The sequence below is a fragment of the Hyperolius riggenbachi genome, chromosome 4 (assembly GCF_040937935.1).
Source record: "Hyperolius riggenbachi isolate aHypRig1 chromosome 4, aHypRig1.pri, whole genome shotgun sequence".
In the NCBI taxonomy this organism is placed as follows: Eukaryota; Metazoa; Chordata; class Amphibia; order Anura; family Hyperoliidae; genus Hyperolius; species Hyperolius riggenbachi.
In genome coordinates, this window is record NC_090649.1 from 42,577,407 (window position 1) to 42,594,595 (window position 17,189).

Genomic DNA, 17,189 nt, shown 5'->3' on the forward strand with positions numbered 1-17,189 from the left:
CCAGCCAAATCAGGCCATACAAGATTGCCTTCTTCTGTGCGGATGGCAAAGGTGAGGCTGGCGCCATTTTGCAATTTTTGACATTTCAGCTCAAGCAAGCAAGCCCGGCTAGCTCAGTCGGTAGAGCATGAGACTCTTAATCTCAGGGTCGTGGGTTCGAGCCCCATGTTGGGCGATCAAAGCTTCTCCTTTTACTTTCTACTAGGCAGAGCTCCTCCAAAACGATTACAAACCATCACCAGGCCATCACTTCCTCTTTCACATGCCACTCCCCACTCCCTTTGCTAACAAACGAAAATGTCATCTCAGCTTTCCCCTTCACTTTTACTCACACAACCTCTTTTAACAACTTTTCAGCAAAAGTGCTTCACCACCCCAAGAAAGAGAAAAACACTCCTTCTTACAATCTTACTCATCTTTCCTATACTACTTTTCTTATCTGCTTTTCCCAGATTTCCGTTGGCTTTACTCCAGTCCTTTTGTCAAGGAGAGACTTACAATCAATCACTTGACAAGGAACAACCACCTGAAAGATACTCATTCTCGTATGCCTGGTGCACACCATGCAATTCCCCATCAGATAGATGGGCCGATAGATCCTTTCCGACAGACACGATCGGATTTCCGTTCGGATTTCCGATCACTACTATGCAAATCCATCAGAAAAACGATCGGAAATCAGATCGGACCTGCCGGAAATCATCTGTTCGACCCATCTATCTGACAGGCATTGGTATGGTGTGTATTAGGCTTTGCACTCCAAAGGTGCTCACATAGCAGTATGAGGAGGGCACTCTGCACACGGCCTGAGATTTAGCTGAGAGGATTGAAAAAAAGGAAGTTGCTCTTTCCCTTAACTTGTTTTTAGATGAGGTACTTCCCAACAAAAGTTACAAACCAAAAAGCCTTTCAGTCCCGGCAAGCAAAAAAAGTGGTTGCTTTCATTTGACTTAAGTTTGTTACTACTTTTTTTTTCTGTACTTTTAGTATGTTTTCTTAATTGCTAGGTGCTGGGAAAGCAAGTTGTAGGTAAGCTGACACAACATCTCAACATCTACTGTGAGAAAACTCAGGACAAAAGTAGAATGAATGAGGGCCTAGAGAGAACGCTCCAAATTTGAGCAAGGCCCTGAGTAGAGTGCAAAGACAACAAGGCAAAAAGTTGTAAAACAACACCAGATGAGCAGATGCTGCTGACTTGGCATTTCCGAGGCTTTTCTAGACAGTTAAAAAGAAGCCTAATAGGTGAGTACTGGAGAGGGAGAGATGCTGCACGTCACTGGCACTGCTAGAAGACATGCAAGGCCTTTGGGCACGCAAGTGTCCAAAGGCTGCTTTAACTTGTGTGTCTTAGAGTCATGTTTGCTGGGTACTAGGGTCCCTCTTCTCGACTGTCAGCCAGCACTGTGGCCAAGTGCCACGGTGACTCTTGCAAATGTCCTTAAATGGCTTCTGGCCTGCAGAGATGTCTTAAGCTTGAGAAGTGCAAAGTGTGGAGGTGTGCCAAAATCCTAGCATTTGCATTGGCCGGGAATCGAACCCAGGCCTCCCGCGTGGCAGGCGAGAATTCTACCACTGAACCACCAATGCCTTGCCCTGTTGCTCGGTGCTGAAAAACGTGGCCAGCCAAATCAGGCCATACAAGATTGCCTTCTTCTGTGCGGATGGCAAAGGTGAGGCTGGTGCCATTTTGCAATTTTTGACATTTCAGCTCAAGCAAGCAAGCCCGGCTAGCTCAGTCGGTAGAGCATGAGACTCTTAATCTCAGGGTCGTGGGTTCGAGCCCCACGTTGGGCGATCAAAGCTTCTCCTTTTACTTTCTACTAGGCAGAGCTCCTCCAAAACGATTACAAACCATCACCAGGCCATCACTTCCTCTTTCACATGCCACTCCCCACTCCCTTTGCTAACAAACGAAAATGTCATCTCAGCTTTCCCCTTCACTTTTACTCACACAACCTCTTTTAACAACTTTTCAGCAAAAGTGCTTCACCACCCCAAGAAAGAGAAAAACACTCCTTCTTACAATCTTACTCATCTTTCCTATACTACTTTTCTTATCTGCTTTTCCCAGATTTCCGTTGGCTTTACTCCAGTCCTTTTGTCAAGGAGAGACTTACAATCAATCACTTGACAAGGAACAACCACCTGAAAGATACTCATTCTCGTATGCCTGGTGCACACCATGCAATTCCCCATCAGATAGATGGGCCGATAGATCTTTTCCGACAGACACGATCGGATTTCCGTTCAGATTTCCGATCACTACTATGCAAATCCATCAGAAAAACGATCGGAAATCAGATCGGACCTGCCGGAAATCATCTGTTCGACACCATCTATATGGTGTGTATTAGGCTTTGCACTCCAAAGGTGCTCACATAGCAGTATGAGGAGGGCACTCTGCACACGGCCTGAGATTTAGCTGAGAGGATTGAAAAAAAGGAAGTTGCTCTTTCCCTTAACTTGTTTTTAGATGAGGTACTTCCCAACAAAAGTTACAAACCAAAAAGCCTTTCAGTCCCGGCAAGCAAAAAAAGTGGTTGCTTTCATTTGACTTAAGTTTGTTACTACTTTTTTTTTTCTGTACTTTTAGTATGTTTTCTTAATTGCTAGGTGCTGGGAAAGCAAGTTGTAGGTAAGCTGACACAACATCTCAACATCTACTGTGAGAAAACTCAGGACAAAAGTAGAATGAATGAGGGCCTAGAGAGAACGCTCCAAATTTGAGCAAGGCCCTGAGTAGAGTGCAAAGACAACAAGGCAAAAAGTTGTAAAACAACACCAGATGAGCAGATGCTGCTGACTTGGCATTTCCGAGGCTTTTCTAGACAGTTAAAAAGAAGCCTAATAGGTGAGTACTGGAGAGGGAGAGATGCTGCACGTCACTGGCACTGCTAGAAGACATGCAAGGCCTTTGGGCACGCAAGTGTCCAAAGGCTGCTTTAACTTGTGTGTCTTAGAGTCATGTTTGCTGGGTACTAGGGTCCCTCTTCTCGACTGTCAGCCAGCACTGTGGCCAAGTGCCACGGTGACTCTTGCAAATGTCCTTAAATGGCTTCTGGCCTGCAGAGATGTCTTAAGCTTGAGAAGTGCAAAGTGTGGAGGTGTGCCAAAATCCTAGCATTTGCATTGGCCGGGAATCGAACCCAGGCCTCCCGCGTGGCAGGCGAGAATTCTACCACTGAACCACCAATGCCTTGCCCTGTTGCTCGGTGCTGAAAAACGTGGCCAGCCAAATCAGGCCATACAAGATTGCCTTCTTCTGTGCGGATGGCAAAGGTGAGGCTGGCGCCATTTTGCAATTTTTGACATTTCAGCTCAAGCAAGCAAGCCCGGCTAGCTCAGTCGGTAGAGCATGAGACTCTTAATCTCAGGGTCGTGGGTTCGAGCCCCACGTTGGGCGATCAAAGCTTCTCCTTTTACTTTCTACTAGGCAGAGCTCCTCCAAAACGATTACAAACCATCACCAGGCCATCACTTCCTCTTTCACATGCCACTCCCCACTCCCTTTGCTAACAAACGAAAATGTCATCTCAGCTTTCCCCTTCACTTTTACTCACACAACCTCTTTTAACAACTTTTCAGCAAAAGTGCTTCACCACCCCAAGAAAGAGAAAAACACTCCTTCTTACAATCTTACTCATCTTTCCTATACTACTTTTCTTATCTGCTTTTCCCAGATTTCCGTTGGCTTTACTCCAGTCCTTTTGTCAAGGAGAGACTTACAATCAATCACTTGACAAGGAACAACCACCTGAAAGATACTCATTCTCGTATGCCTGGTGCACACCATGCAATTCCCCATCAGATAGATGGGCCGATAGATCCTTTCCGACAGACACGATCGGATTTCCGTTCGGATTTCCGATCACTACTATGCAAATCCATCAGAAAAACGATCGGAAATCAGATCGGACCTGCCGGAAATCATCTGTTCGACCCATCTATCTGACAGGCATTGGTATGGTGTGTATTAGGCTTTGCACTCCAAAGGTGCTCACATAGCAGTATGAGGAGGGCACTCTGCACACGGCCTGAGATTTAGCTGAGAGGATTGAAAAAAAGGAAGTTGCTCTTTCCCTTAACTTGTTTTTAGATGAGGTACTTCCCAACAAAAGTTACAAACCAAAAAGCCTTTCAGTCCCGGCAAGCAAAAAAAGTGGTTGCTTTCATTTGACTTAAGTTTGTTACTACTTTTTTTTTTCTGTACTTTTAGTATGTTTTCTTAATTGCTAGGTGCTGGGAAAGCAAGTTGTAGGTAGGCTGACACAACATCTCAACATCTACTGTGAGAAAACTCAGGACAAAAGTAGAATGAATGAGGGCCTAGAGAGAACGCTCCAAATTTGAGCAAGGCCCTGAGTAGAGTGCAAAGACAACAAGGCAAAAAGTTGTAAAACAACACCAGATGAGCAGATGCTGCTGACTTGGCATTTCCGAGGCTTTTCTAGACAGTTAAAAAGAAGCCTAATAGGTGAGTACTGGAGAGGGAGAGATGCTGCACGTCACTGGCACTGCTAGAAGACATGCAAGGCCTTTGGGCACGCAAGTGTCCCAAGGCTGCTTTAACTTGTGTGTCTTAGAGTCATGTTTGCTGGGTACTAGGGTCCCTCTTCTCGACTGTCAGCCAGCACTGTGGCCAAGTGCCACGGTGACTCTTGCAAATGTCCTTAAATGGCTTCTGGCCTGCAGAGATGTCTTAAGCTTGAGAAGTGCAAAGTGTGGAGGTGTGCCAAAATCCTAGCATTTGCATTGGCCGGGAATCGAACCCGGGCCTCCTGCATGGCAGGCGAGAATTCTACCACTGAACCACCAATGCCTTGCCCTGTTGCTCGGTGCTGAAAAACGTGGCCAGCCAAATCAGGCCATACAAGATTGCCTTCTTCTGTGCGGATGGCAAAGGTGAGGCTGGCGCCATTTTGCAATTTTTGACATTTCAGCTCAAGCAAGCAAGCCCGGCTAGCTCAGTCGGTAGAGCATGAGACTCTTAATCTCAGGGTCGTGGGTTCGAGCCCCACGTTGGGCGATCAAAGCTTCTCCTTTTACTTTCTACTAGGCAGAGCTCCTCCAAAACGATTACAAACCATCACCAGGCCATCACTTCCTCTTTCACATGCCACTCCCCACTCCCTTTGCTAACAAACGAAAATGTCATCTCAGCTTTCCCCTTCACTTTTACTCACACAACCTCTTTTAACAACTTTTCAGCAAAAGTGCTTCACCACCCCAAGAAAGAGAAAAACACTCCTTCTTACAATCTTACTCATCTTTCCTATACTACTTTTCTTATCTGCTTTTCCCAGATTTCCGTTGGCTTTACTCCAGTCCTTTTGTCAAGGAGAGACTTACAATCAATCACTTGACAAGGAACAACCACCTGAAAGATACTCATTCTCGTATGCCTGGTGCACACCATGCAATTCCCCATCAGATAGATGGGCCGATAGATCCTTTCCGACAGACACGATCGGATTTCCGTTCGGATTTCCGATCACTACTATGCAAATCCATCAGAAAAACGATCGGAAATCAGATCGGACCTGCCGGAAATCATCTGTTCGACCCATCTATCTGACAGGCATTGGTATGGTGTGTATTAGGCTTTGCACTCCAAAGGTGCTCACATAGCAGTATGAGGAGGGCACTCTGCACACGGCCTGAGATTTAGCTGAGAGGATTGAAAAAAAGGAAGTTGCTCTTTCCCTTAACTTGTTTTTAGATGAGGTACTTCCCAACAAAAGTTACAAACCAAAAAGCCTTTCAGTCCCGGCAAGCAAAAAAAGTGGTTGCTTTCATTTGACTTAAGTTTGTTACTACTTTTTTTTCTGTACTTTTAGTATGTTTTCTTAATTGCTAGGTGCTGGGAAAGCAAGTTGTAGGTAAGCTGACACAACATCTCAACATCTACTGTGAGAAAACTCAGGACAAAAGTAGAATGAATGAGGGCCTAGAGAGAACGCTCCAAATTTGAGCAAGGCCCTGAGTAGAGTGCAAAGACAACAAGGCAAAAAGTTGTAAAACAACACCAGATGAGCAGATGCTGCTGACTTGGCATTTCCGAGGCTTTTCTAGACAGTTAAAAAGAAGCCTAATAGGTGAGTACTGGAGAGGGAGAGATGCTGCACGTCACTGGCACTGCTAGAAGACATGCAAGGCCTTTGGGCACGCAAGTGTCCCAAGGCTGCTTTAACTTGTGTGTCTTAGAGTCATGTTTGCTGGGTACTAGGGTCCCTCTTCTCGACTGTCAGCCAGCACTGTGGCCAAGTGCCACGGTGACTCTTGCAAATGTCCTTAAATGGCTTCTGGCCTGCAGAGATGTCTTAAGCTTGAGAAGTGCAAAGTGTGGAGGTGTGCCAAAATCCTAGCATTTGCATTGGCCGGGAATCGACCCCGGGCCTCCCGCGTGGCAGGCGAGAATTCTACCACTGAACCACCAATGCCTTGCCCTGTTGCTCGGTGCTGAAAAACGTGGCCAGCCAAATCAGGCCATACAAGATTGCCTTCTTCTGTGCGGATGGCAAAGGTGAGGCTGGCGCCATTTTGCAATTTTTGACATTTCAGCTCAAGCAAGCAAGCCTGGCTAGCTCAGTCGGTAGAGCATGAGACTCTTAATCTCAGGGTCGTGGGTTCGAGCCCCACGTTGGGCGATCAAAGCTTCTCCTTTTACTTTCTACTAGGCAGAGCTCCTCCAAAACGATTACAAACCATCACCAGGCCATCACTTCCTCTTTCACATGCCACTCCCCACTCCCTTTGCTAACAAACGAAAATGTCATCTCAGCTTTCCCCTTCACTTTTACTCACACAACCTCTTTTAACAACTTTTCAGCAAAAGTGCTTCACCACCCCAAGAAAGAGAAAAACACTCCTTCTTACAATCTTACTCATCTTTCCTATACTACTTTTCTTATCTGCTTTTCCCAGATTTCCGTTGGCTTTACTCCAGTCCTTTTGTCAAGGAGAGACTTACAATCAATCACTTGACAAGGAACAACCACCTGAAAGATACTCATTCTCGTATGCCTGGTGCACACCATGCAATTCCCCATCAGATAGATGGGCCGATAGATCCTTTCCGACAGACACGATCGGATTTCCGTTCGGATTTCCGATCACTACTATGCAAATCCATCAGAAAAACGATCGGAAATCAGATCGGACCTGCCGGAAATCATCTGTTCGACCCATCTATCTGACAGGCATTGGTATGGTGTGTATTAGGCTTTGCACTCCAAAGGTGCTCACATAGCAGTATGAGGAGGGCACTCTGCACACGGCCTGAGATTTAGCTGAGAGGATTGAAAAAAAGGAAGTTGCTCTTTCCCTTAACTTGTTTTTAGATGAGGTACTTCCCAACAAAAGTTACAAACCAAAAAGCCTTTCAGTCCCGGCAAGCAAAAAAAGTGGTTGCTTTCATTTGACTTAAGTTTGTTACTACTTTTTTTTCTGTACTTTTAGTATGTTTTCTTAATTGCTAGGTGCTGGGAAAGCAAGTTGTAGGTAAGCTGACACAACATCTCAACATCTACTGTGAGAAAACTCAGGACAAAAGTAGAATGAATGAGGGCCTAGAGAGAACGCTCCAAATTTGAGCAAGGCCCTGAGTAGAGTGCAAAGACAACAAGGCAAAAAGTTGTAAAACAACACCAGATGAGCAGATGCTGCTGACTTGGCATTTCCGAGGCTTTTCTAGACAGTTAAAAAGAAGCCTAATAGGTGAGTACTGGAGAGGGAGAGATGCTGCACGTCACTGGCACTGCTAGAAGACATGCAAGGCCTTTGGGCACGCAAGTGTCCCAAGGCTGCTTTAACTTGTGTGTCTTAGAGTCATGTTTGCTGGGTACTAGGGTCCCTCTTCTCGACTGTCAGCCAGCACTGTGGCCAAGTGCCACGGTGACTCTTGCAAATGTCCTTAAATGGCTTCTGGCCTGCAGAGATGTCTTAAGCTTGAGAAGTGCAAAGTGTGGAGGTGTGCCAAAATCCTAGCATTTGCATTGGCCGGGAATCGAACCCGGGCCTCCCGCGTGGCAGGCGAGAATTCTACCACTGAACCACCAATGCCTTGCCCTGTTGCTCGGTGCTGAAAAACGTGGCCAGCCAAATCAGGCCATACAAGATTGCCTTCTTCTGTGCGGATGGCAAAGGTGAGGCTGGCGCCATTTTGCAATTTTTGACATTTCAGCTCAAGCAAGCAAGCCCGGCTAGCTCAGTCGGTAGAGCATGAGACTCTTAATCTCAGGGTCGTGGGTTCGAGCCCCACGTTGGGCGATCAAAGCTTCTCCTTTTACTTTCTACTAGGCAGAGCTCCTCCAAAACGATTACAAACCATCACCAGGCCATCACTTCCTCTTTCACATGCCACTCCCCACTCCCTTTGCTAACAAACGAAAATGTCATCTCAGCTTTCCCCTTCACTTTTACTCACACAACCTCTTTTAACAACTTTTCAGCAAAAGTGCTTCACCACCCCAAGAAAGAGAAAAACACTCCTTCTTACAATCTTACTCATCTTTCCTATACTACTTTTCTTATCTGCTTTTCCCAGATTTCCGTTGGCTTTACTCCAGTCCTTTTGTCAAGGAGAGACTTACAATCAATCACTTGACAAGGAACAACCACCTGAAAGATACTCATTCTCGTATGCCTGGTGCACACCATGCAATTCCCCATCAGATAGATGGGCCGATAGATCCTTTCCGACAGACACGATCGGATTTCCGTTCGGATTTCCGATCACTACTATGCAAATCCATCAGAAAAACGATCGGAAATCAGATCGGACCTGCCGGAAATCATCTGTTCGACCCATCTATCTGACAGGCATTGGTATGGTGTGTATTAGGCTTTGCACTCCAAAGGTGCTCACATAGCAGTATGAGGAGGGCACTCTGCACACGGCCTGAGATTTAGCTGAGAGGATTGAAAAAAAGGAAGTTGCTCTTTCCCTTAACTTGTTTTTAGATGAGGTACTTCCCAACAAAAGTTACAAACCAAAAAGCCTTTCAGTCCCGGCAAGCAAAAAAAGTGGTTGCTTTCATTTGACTTAAGTTTGTTACTACTTTTTTTTCTGTACTTTTAGTATGTTTTCTTAATTGCTAGGTGCTGGGAAAGCAAGTTGTAGGTAAGCTGACACAACATCTCAACATCTACTGTGAGAAAACTCAGGACAAAAGTAGAATGAATGAGGGCCTAGAGAGAACGCTCCAAATTTGAGCAAGGCCCTGAGTAGAGTGCAAAGACAACAAGGCAAAAAGTTGTAAAACAACACCAGATGAGCAGATGCTGCTGACTTGGCATTTCCGAGGCTTTTCTAGACAGTTAAAAAGAAGCCTAATAGGTGAGTACTGGAGAGGGAGAGATGCTGCACGTCACTGGCACTGCTAGAAGACATGCAAGGCCTTTGGGCACGCAAGTGTCCCAAGGCTGCTTTAACTTGTGTGTCTTAGAGTCATGTTTGCTGGGTACTAGGGTCCCTCTTCTCGACTGTCAACCAGCACTGTGGCCAAGTGCCACGGTGACTCTTGCAAATGTCCTTAAATGGCTTCTGGCCTGCAGAGATGTCTTAAGCTTGAGAAGTGCAAAGTGTGGAGGTGTGCCAAAATCCTAGCATTTGCATTGGCCGGGAATCGAACCCGGGCCTCCCGCGTGGCAGGCGAGAATTCTACCACTGAACCACCAATGCCTTGCCCTGTTGCTCGGTGCTGAAAAACGTGGCCAGCCAAATCAGGCCATACAAGATTGCCTTCTTCTGTGCGGATGGCAAAGGTGAGGCTGGCGCCATTTTGCAATTTTTGACATTTCAGCTCAAGCAAGCAAGCCCGGCTAGCTCAGTCGGTAGAGCATGAGACTCTTAATCTCAGGGTCGTGGGTTCGAGCCCCACGTTGGGCGATCAAAGCTTCTCCTTTTACTTTCTACTAGGCAGAGCTCCTCCAAAACGATTACAAACCATCACCAGGCCATCACTTCCTCTTTCACATGCCACTCCCCACTCCCTTTGCTAACAAACGAAAATGTCATCTCAGCTTTCCCCTTCACTTTTACTCACACAACCTCTTTTAACAACTTTTCAGCAAAAGTGCTTCACCACCCCAAGAAAGAGAAAAACACTCCTTCTTACAATCTTACTCATCTTTCCTATACTACTTTTCTTATCTGCTTTTCCCAGATTTCCGTTGGCTTTACTCCAGTCCTTTTGTCAAGGAGAGACTTACAATCAATCACTTGACAAGGAACAACCACCTGAAAGATACTCATTCTCGTATGCCTGGTGCACACCATGCAATTCCCCATCAGATAGATGGGCCGATAGATCCTTTCCGACAGACACGATCGGATTTCCGTTCGGATTTCCGATCACTACTATGCAAATCCATCAGAAAAACGATCGGAAATCAGATCGGACCTGCCGGAAATCATCTGTTCGACCCATCTATCTGACAGGCATTGGTATGGTGTGTATTAGGCTTTGCACTCCAAAGGTGCTCACATAGCAGTATGAGGAGGGCACTCTGCACACGGCCTGAGATTTAGCTGAGAGGATTGAAAAAAAGGAAGTTGCTCTTTCCCTTAACTTGTTTTTAGATGAGGTACTTCCCAACAAAAGTTACAAACCAAAAAGCCTTTCAGTCCCGGCAAGCAAAAAAAGTGGTTGCTTTCATTTGACTTAAGTTTGTTACTACTTTTTTTTCTGTACTTTTAGTATGTTTTCTTAATTGCTAGGTGCTGGGAAAGCAAGTTGTAGGTAAGCTGACACAACATCTCAACATCTACTGTGAGAAAACTCAGGACAAAAGTAGAATGAATGAGGGCCTAGAGAGAACGCTCCAAATTTGAGCAAGGCCCTGAGTAGAGTGCAAAGACAACAAGGCAAAAAGTTGTAAAACAACACCAGATGAGCAGATGCTGCTGACTTGGCATTTCCGAGGCTTTTCTAGACAGTTAAAAAGAAGCCTAATAGGTGAGTACTGGAGAGGGAGAGATGCTGCACGTCACTGGCACTGCTAGAAGACATGCAAGGCCTTTGGGCACGCAAGTGTCCCAAGGCTGCTTTAACTTGTGTGTCTTAGAGTCATGTTTGCTGGGTACTAGGGTCCCTCTTCTCGACTGTCAGCCAGCACTGTGGCCAAGTGCCACGGTGACTCTTGCAAATGTCCTTAAATGGCTTCTGGCCTGCAGAGATGTCTTAAGCTTGAGAAGTGCAAAGTGTGGAGGTGTGCCAAAATCCTAGCATTTGCATTGGCCGGGAATCGAACCCAGGCCTCCCGCGTGGCAGGCGAGAATTCTACCACTGAACCACCAATGCCTTGCCCTGTTGCTCGGTGCTGAAAAACGTGGCCAGCCAAATCAGGCCATACAAGATTGCCTTCTTCTGTGCGGATGGCAAAGGTGAGGCTGGCGCCATTTTGCAATTTTTGACATTTCAGCTCAAGCAAGCAAGCCCGGCTAGCTCAGTCGGTAGAGCATGAGACTCTTAATCTCAGGGTCGTGGGTTCGAGCCCCACGTTGGGCGATCAAAGCTTCTCCTTTTACTTTCTACTAGGCAGAGCTCCTCCAAAACGATTACAAACCATCACCAGGCCATCACTTCCTCTTTCACATGCCACTCCCCACTCCCTTTGCTAACAAACGAAAATGTCATCTCAGCTTTCCCCTTCACTTTTACTCACACAACCTCTTTTAACAACTTTTCAGCAAAAGTGCTTCACCACCCCAAGAAAGAGAAAAACACTCCTTCTTACAATCTTACTCATCTTTCCTATACTACTTTTCTTATCTGCTTTTCCCAGATTTCCGTTGGCTTTACTCCAGTCCTTTTGTCAAGGAGAGACTTACAATCAATCACTTGACAAGGAACAACCACCTGAAAGATACTCATTCTCGTATGCCTGGTGCACACCATGCAATTCCCCATCAGATAGATGGGCCGATAGATCCTTTCCGACAGACACGATCGGATTTCCGTTCGGATTTCCGATCACTACTATGCAAATCCATCAGAAAAACGATCGGAAATCAGATCGGACCTGCCGGAAATCATCTGTTCGACCCATCTATCTGACAGGCATTGGTATGGTGTGTATTAGGCTTTGCACTCCAAAGGTGCTCACATAGCAGTATGAGGAGGGCACTCTGCACACGGCCTGAGATTTAGCTGAGAGGATTGAAAAAAAGGAAGTTGCTCTTTCCCTTAACTTGTTTTTAGATGAGGTACTTCCCAACAAAAGTTACAAACCAAAAAGCCTTTCAGTCCCGGCAAGCAAAAAAAGTGGTTGCTTTCATTTGACTTAAGTTTGTTACTACTTTTTTTTCTGTACTTTTAGTATGTTTTCTTAATTGCTAGGTGCTGGGAAAGCAAGTTGTAGGTAAGCTGACACAACATCTCAACATCTACTGTGAGAAAACTCAGGACAAAAGTAGAATGAATGAGGGCCTAGAGAGAACGCTCCAAATTTGAGCAAGGCCCTGAGTAGAGTGCAAAGACAACAAGGCAAAAAGTTGTAAAACAACACCAGATGAGCAGATGCTGCTGACTTGGCATTTCCGAGGCTTTTCTAGACAGTTAAAAAGAAGCCTAATAGGTGAGTACTGGAGAGGGAGAGATGCTGCACGTCACTGGCACTGCTAGAAGACATGCAAGGCCTTTGGGCACGCAAGTGTCCCAAGGCTGCTTTAACTTGTGTGTCTTAGAGTCATGTTTGCTGGGTACTAGGGTCCCTCTTCTCGACTGTCAGCCAGCACTGTGGCCAAGTGCCACGGTGACTCTTGCAAATGTCCTTAAATGGCTTCTGGCCTGCAGAGATGTCTTAAGCTTGAGAAGTGCAAAGTGTGGAGGTGTGCCAAAATCCTAGCATTTGCATTGGCCAGGAATCGAACCCGGGCCTCCCGCGTGGCAGGCGAGAATTCTACCACTGAACCACCAATGCCTTGCCCTGTTGCTCGGTGCTGAAAAACGTGGCCAGCCAAATCAGGCCATACAAGATTGCCTTCTTCTGTGCGGATGGCAAAGGTGAGGCTGGCGCCATTTTGCAATTTTTGACATTTCAGCTCAAGCAAGCAAGCCCGGCTAGCTCAGTCGGTAGAGCATGAGACTCTTAATCTCAGGGTCGTGGGTTCGAGCCCCACGTTGGGCGATCAAAGCTTCTCCTTTTACTTTCTACTAGGCAGAGCTCCTCCAAAACGATTACAAACCATCACCAGGCCATCACTTCCTCTTTCACATGCCACTCCCCACTCCCTTTGCTAACAAACGAAAATGTCATCTCAGCTTTCCCCTTCACTTTTACTCACACAACCTCTTTTAACAACTTTTCAGCAAAAGTGCTTCACCACCCCAAGAAAGAGAAAAACACTCCTTCTTACAATCTTACTCATCTTTCCTATACTACTTTTCTTATCTGCTTTTCCCAGATTTCCGTTGGCTTTACTCCAGTCCTTTTGTCAAGGAGAGACTTACAATCAATCACTTGACAAGGAACAACCACCTGAAAGATACTCATTCTCGTATGCCTGGTGCACACCATGCAATTCCCCATCAGATAGATGGGCCGATAGATCCTTTCCGACAGACACGATCGGATTTCCGTTCGGATTTCCGATCACTACTATGCAAATCCATCAGAAAAACGATCGGAAATCAGATCGGACCTGCCGGAAATCATCTGTTCGACCCATCTATCTGACAGGCATTGGTATGGTGTGTATTAGGCTTTGCACTCCAAAGGTGCTCACATAGCAGTATGAGGAGGGCACTCTGCACACGGCCTGAGATTTAGCTGAGAGGATTGAAAAAAAGGAAGTTGCTCTTTCCCTTAACTTGTTTTTAGATGAGGTACTTCCCAACAAAAGTTACAAACCAAAAAGCCTTTCAGTCCCGGCAAGCAAAAAAAGTGGTTGCTTTCATTTGACTTAAGTTTGTTACTACTTTTTTTTCTGTACTTTTAGTATGTTTTCTTAATTGCTAGGTGCTGGGAAAGCAAGTTGTAGGTAAGCTGACACAACATCTCAACATCTACTGTGAGAAAACTCAGGACAAAAGTAGAATGAATGAGGGCCTAGAGAGAACGCTCCAAATTTGAGCAAGGCCCTGAGTAGAGTGCAAAGACAACAAGGCAAAAAGTTGTAAAACAACACCAGATGAGCAGATGCTGCTGACTTGGCATTTCCGAGGCTTTTCTAGACAGTTAAAAAGAAGCCTAATAGGTGAGTACTGGAGAGGGAGAGATGCTGCACGTCACTGGCACTGCTAGAAGACATGCAAGGCCTTTGGGCACGCAAGTGTCCCAAGGCTGCTTTAACTTGTGTGTCTTAGAGTCATGTTTGCTGGGTACTAGGGTCCCTCTTCTCGACTGTCAACCAGCACTGTGGCCAAGTGCCACGGTGACTCTTGCAAATGTCCTTAAATGGCTTCTGGCCTGCAGAGATGTCTTAAGCTTGAGAAGTGCAAAGTGTGGAGGTGTGCCAAAATCCTAGCATTTGCATTGGCCGGGAATCGAACCCGGGCCTCCCGCGTGGCAGGCGAGAATTCTACCACTGAACCACCAATGCCTTGCCCTGTTGCTCGGTGCTGAAAAACGTGGCCAGCCAAATCAGGCCATACAAGATTGCCTTCTTCTGTGCGGATGGCAAAGGTGAGGCTGGCGCCATTTTGCAATTTTTGACATTTCAGCTCAAGCAAGCAAGCCCGGCTAGCTCAGTCGGTAGAGCATGAGACTCTTAATCTCAGGGTCGTGGGTTCGAGCCCCACGTTGGGCGATCAAAGCTTCTCCTTTTACTTTCTACTAGGCAGAGCTCCTCCAAAACGATTACAAACCATCACCAGGCCATCACTTCCTCTTTCACATGCCACTCCCCACTCCCTTTGCTAACAAACGAAAATGTCATCTCAGCTTTCCCCTTCACTTTTACTCACACAACCTCTTTTAACAACTTTTCAGCAAAAGTGCTTCACCACCCCAAGAAAGAGAAAAACACTCCTTCTTACAATCTTACTCATCTTTCCTATACTACTTTTCTTATCTGCTTTTCCCAGATTTCCGTTGGCTTTACTCCAGTCCTTTTGTCAAGGAGAGACTTACAATCAATCACTTGACAAGGAACAACCACCTGAAAGATACTCATTCTCGTATGCCTGGTGCACACCATGCAATTCCCCATCAGATAGATGGGCCGATAGATCCTTTCCGACAGACACGATCGGATTTCCGTTCGGATTTCCGATCACTACTATGCAAATCCATCAGAAAAACGATCGGAAATCAGATCGGACCTGCCGGAAATCATCTGTTCGACCCATCTATCTGACAGGCATTGGTATGGTGTGTATTAGGCTTTGCACTCCAAAGGTGCTCACATAGCAGTATGAGGAGGGCACTCTGCACACGGCCTGAGATTTAGCTGAGAGGATTGAAAAAAAGGAAGTTGCTCTTTCCCTTAACTTGTTTTTAGATGAGGTACTTCCCAACAAAAGTTACAAACCAAAAAGCCTTTCAGTCCCGGCAAGCAAAAAAAGTGGTTGCTTTCATTTGACTTAAGTTTGTTACTACTTTTTTTTCTGTACTTTTAGTATGTTTTCTTAATTGCTAGGTGCTGGGAAAGCAAGTTGTAGGTAAGCTGACACAACATCTCAACATCTACTGTGAGAAAACTCAGGACAAAAGTAGAATGAATGAGGGCCTAGAGAGAACGCTCCAAATTTGAGCAAGGCCCTGAGTAGAGTGCAAAGACAACAAGGCAAAAAGTTGTAAAACAACACCAGATGAGCAGATGCTGCTGACTTGGCATTTCCGAGGCTTTTCTAGACAGTTAAAAAGAAGCCTAATAGGTGAGTACTGGAGAGGGAGAGATGCTGCACGTCACTGGCACTGCTAGAAGACATGCAAGGCCTTTGGGCACGCAAGTGTCCCAAGGCTGCTTTAACTTGTGTGTCTTAGAGTCATGTTTGCTGGGTACTAGGGTCCCTCTTCTCGACTGTCAACCAGCACTGTGGCCAAGTGCCACGGTGACTCTTGCAAATGTCCTTAAATGGCTTCTGGCCTGCAGAGATGTCTTAAGCTTGAGAAGTGCAAAGTGTGGAGGTGTGCCAAAATCCTAGCATTTGCATTGGCCGGGAATCGAACCCGGGCCTCCCGCGTGGCAGGCGAGAATTCTACCACTGAACCACCAATGCCTTGCCCTGTTGCTCGGTGCTGAAAAACGTGGCCAGCCAAATCAGGCCATACAAGATTGCCTTCTTCTGTGCGGATGGCAAAGGTGAGGCTGGCGCCATTTTGCAATTTTTGACATTTCAGCTCAAGCAAGCAAGCCCGGCTAGCTCAGTCGGTAGAGCATGAGACTCTTAATCTCAGGGTCGTGGGTTCGAGCCCCACGTTGGGCGATCAAAGCTTCTCCTTTTACTTTCTACTAGGCAGAGCTCCTCCAAAACGATTACAAACCATCACCAGGCCATCACTTCCTCTTTCACATGCCACTCCCCACTCCCTTTGCTAACAAACGAAAATGTCATCTCAGCTTTCCCCTTCACTTTTACTCACACAACCTCTTTTAACAACTTTTCAGCAAAAGTGCTTCACCACCCCAAGAAAGAGAAAAACACTCCTTCTTACAATCTTACTCATCTTTCCTATACTACTTTTCTTATCTGCTTTTCCCAGATTTCCGTTGGCTTTACTCCAGTCCTTTTGTCAAGGAGAGACTTACAATCAATCACTTGACAAGGAACAACCACCTGAAAGACACTCATTCTCGTATGCCTGGTGCACACCATGCAATTCCCCATCAGATAGATGGGCCGATAGATCCTTTCCGACAGACACGATCGGATTTCCGTTCGGATTTCCGATCACTACTATGCAAATCCATCAGAAAAACGATCGGAAATCAGATCGGACCTGCCGGAAATCATCTGTTCGACCCATCTATCTGACAGGCATTGGTATGGTGTGTATTAGGCTTTGCACTCCAAAGGTGCTCACATAGCAGTATGAGGAGGGCACTCTGCACACGGCCTGAGATTTAGCTGAGAGGATTGAAAAAAAGGAAGTTGCTCTTTCCCTTAACTTGTTTTTAGATGAGGTACTTCCCAACAAAAGTTACAAACCAAAAAGCCTTTCAGTCCCGGCAAGCAAAAAAAGTGGTTGCTTTCATTTGACTTAAGTTTGTTACTACTTTTTTTTCTGTACTTTTAGTA

At 46.0% G+C, this 17,189-nt stretch overlaps 18 non-coding genes across 18 annotated transcripts; 11 read left to right on the plus strand and 7 right to left on the minus strand.

Annotated features, from left to right (window-relative positions):
- Positions 1 to 102: 102 nt before the first annotated feature.
- Positions 103 to 175, plus strand: TRNAK-CUU (transfer RNA lysine (anticodon CUU)). Its single transcript has one exon. It is a non-coding gene; the product is annotated as a tRNA-Lys (tRNA).
- A 1,344-nt stretch (positions 176 to 1,519) lies between these two features.
- TRNAG-GCC (transfer RNA glycine (anticodon GCC)) lies at positions 1,520 to 1,590 on the minus strand. The gene has a single exon. It is a non-coding gene; the product is annotated as a tRNA-Gly (tRNA).
- Positions 1,591 to 1,724: 134 nt separating this feature from the next.
- TRNAK-CUU (transfer RNA lysine (anticodon CUU)) lies at positions 1,725 to 1,797 on the plus strand. The gene has a single exon. It is a non-coding gene; the product is annotated as a tRNA-Lys (tRNA).
- Positions 1,798 to 3,128: 1,331 nt separating this feature from the next.
- TRNAG-GCC (transfer RNA glycine (anticodon GCC)) lies at positions 3,129 to 3,199 on the minus strand. Its single transcript has one exon. It is a non-coding gene; the product is annotated as a tRNA-Gly (tRNA).
- A 134-nt stretch (positions 3,200 to 3,333) lies between these two features.
- On the plus strand, positions 3,334 to 3,406 carry TRNAK-CUU (transfer RNA lysine (anticodon CUU)). Its single transcript has one exon. It is a non-coding gene; the product is annotated as a tRNA-Lys (tRNA).
- A 1,550-nt stretch (positions 3,407 to 4,956) lies between these two features.
- Positions 4,957 to 5,029, plus strand: TRNAK-CUU (transfer RNA lysine (anticodon CUU)). The gene has a single exon. It is a non-coding gene; the product is annotated as a tRNA-Lys (tRNA).
- Positions 5,030 to 6,577: 1,548 nt separating this feature from the next.
- TRNAK-CUU (transfer RNA lysine (anticodon CUU)) lies at positions 6,578 to 6,650 on the plus strand. The gene has a single exon. It is a non-coding gene; the product is annotated as a tRNA-Lys (tRNA).
- Positions 6,651 to 7,993: 1,343 nt separating this feature from the next.
- TRNAG-GCC (transfer RNA glycine (anticodon GCC)) lies at positions 7,994 to 8,064 on the minus strand. The gene has a single exon. It is a non-coding gene; the product is annotated as a tRNA-Gly (tRNA).
- A 134-nt stretch (positions 8,065 to 8,198) lies between these two features.
- TRNAK-CUU (transfer RNA lysine (anticodon CUU)) lies at positions 8,199 to 8,271 on the plus strand. Its single transcript has one exon. It is a non-coding gene; the product is annotated as a tRNA-Lys (tRNA).
- A 1,343-nt stretch (positions 8,272 to 9,614) lies between these two features.
- Positions 9,615 to 9,685, minus strand: TRNAG-GCC (transfer RNA glycine (anticodon GCC)). The gene has a single exon. It is a non-coding gene; the product is annotated as a tRNA-Gly (tRNA).
- A 134-nt stretch (positions 9,686 to 9,819) lies between these two features.
- On the plus strand, positions 9,820 to 9,892 carry TRNAK-CUU (transfer RNA lysine (anticodon CUU)). The gene has a single exon. It is a non-coding gene; the product is annotated as a tRNA-Lys (tRNA).
- A 1,343-nt stretch (positions 9,893 to 11,235) lies between these two features.
- On the minus strand, positions 11,236 to 11,306 carry TRNAG-GCC (transfer RNA glycine (anticodon GCC)). Its single transcript has one exon. It is a non-coding gene; the product is annotated as a tRNA-Gly (tRNA).
- Positions 11,307 to 11,440: 134 nt separating this feature from the next.
- TRNAK-CUU (transfer RNA lysine (anticodon CUU)) lies at positions 11,441 to 11,513 on the plus strand. The gene has a single exon. It is a non-coding gene; the product is annotated as a tRNA-Lys (tRNA).
- A 1,548-nt stretch (positions 11,514 to 13,061) lies between these two features.
- On the plus strand, positions 13,062 to 13,134 carry TRNAK-CUU (transfer RNA lysine (anticodon CUU)). Its single transcript has one exon. It is a non-coding gene; the product is annotated as a tRNA-Lys (tRNA).
- Positions 13,135 to 14,477: 1,343 nt separating this feature from the next.
- Positions 14,478 to 14,548, minus strand: TRNAG-GCC (transfer RNA glycine (anticodon GCC)). The gene has a single exon. It is a non-coding gene; the product is annotated as a tRNA-Gly (tRNA).
- Positions 14,549 to 14,682: 134 nt separating this feature from the next.
- On the plus strand, positions 14,683 to 14,755 carry TRNAK-CUU (transfer RNA lysine (anticodon CUU)). The gene has a single exon. It is a non-coding gene; the product is annotated as a tRNA-Lys (tRNA).
- Positions 14,756 to 16,098: 1,343 nt separating this feature from the next.
- Positions 16,099 to 16,169, minus strand: TRNAG-GCC (transfer RNA glycine (anticodon GCC)). Its single transcript has one exon. It is a non-coding gene; the product is annotated as a tRNA-Gly (tRNA).
- A 134-nt stretch (positions 16,170 to 16,303) lies between these two features.
- Positions 16,304 to 16,376, plus strand: TRNAK-CUU (transfer RNA lysine (anticodon CUU)). Its single transcript has one exon. It is a non-coding gene; the product is annotated as a tRNA-Lys (tRNA).
- The last annotated feature ends 813 nt before the right edge of the window (positions 16,377 to 17,189 follow it).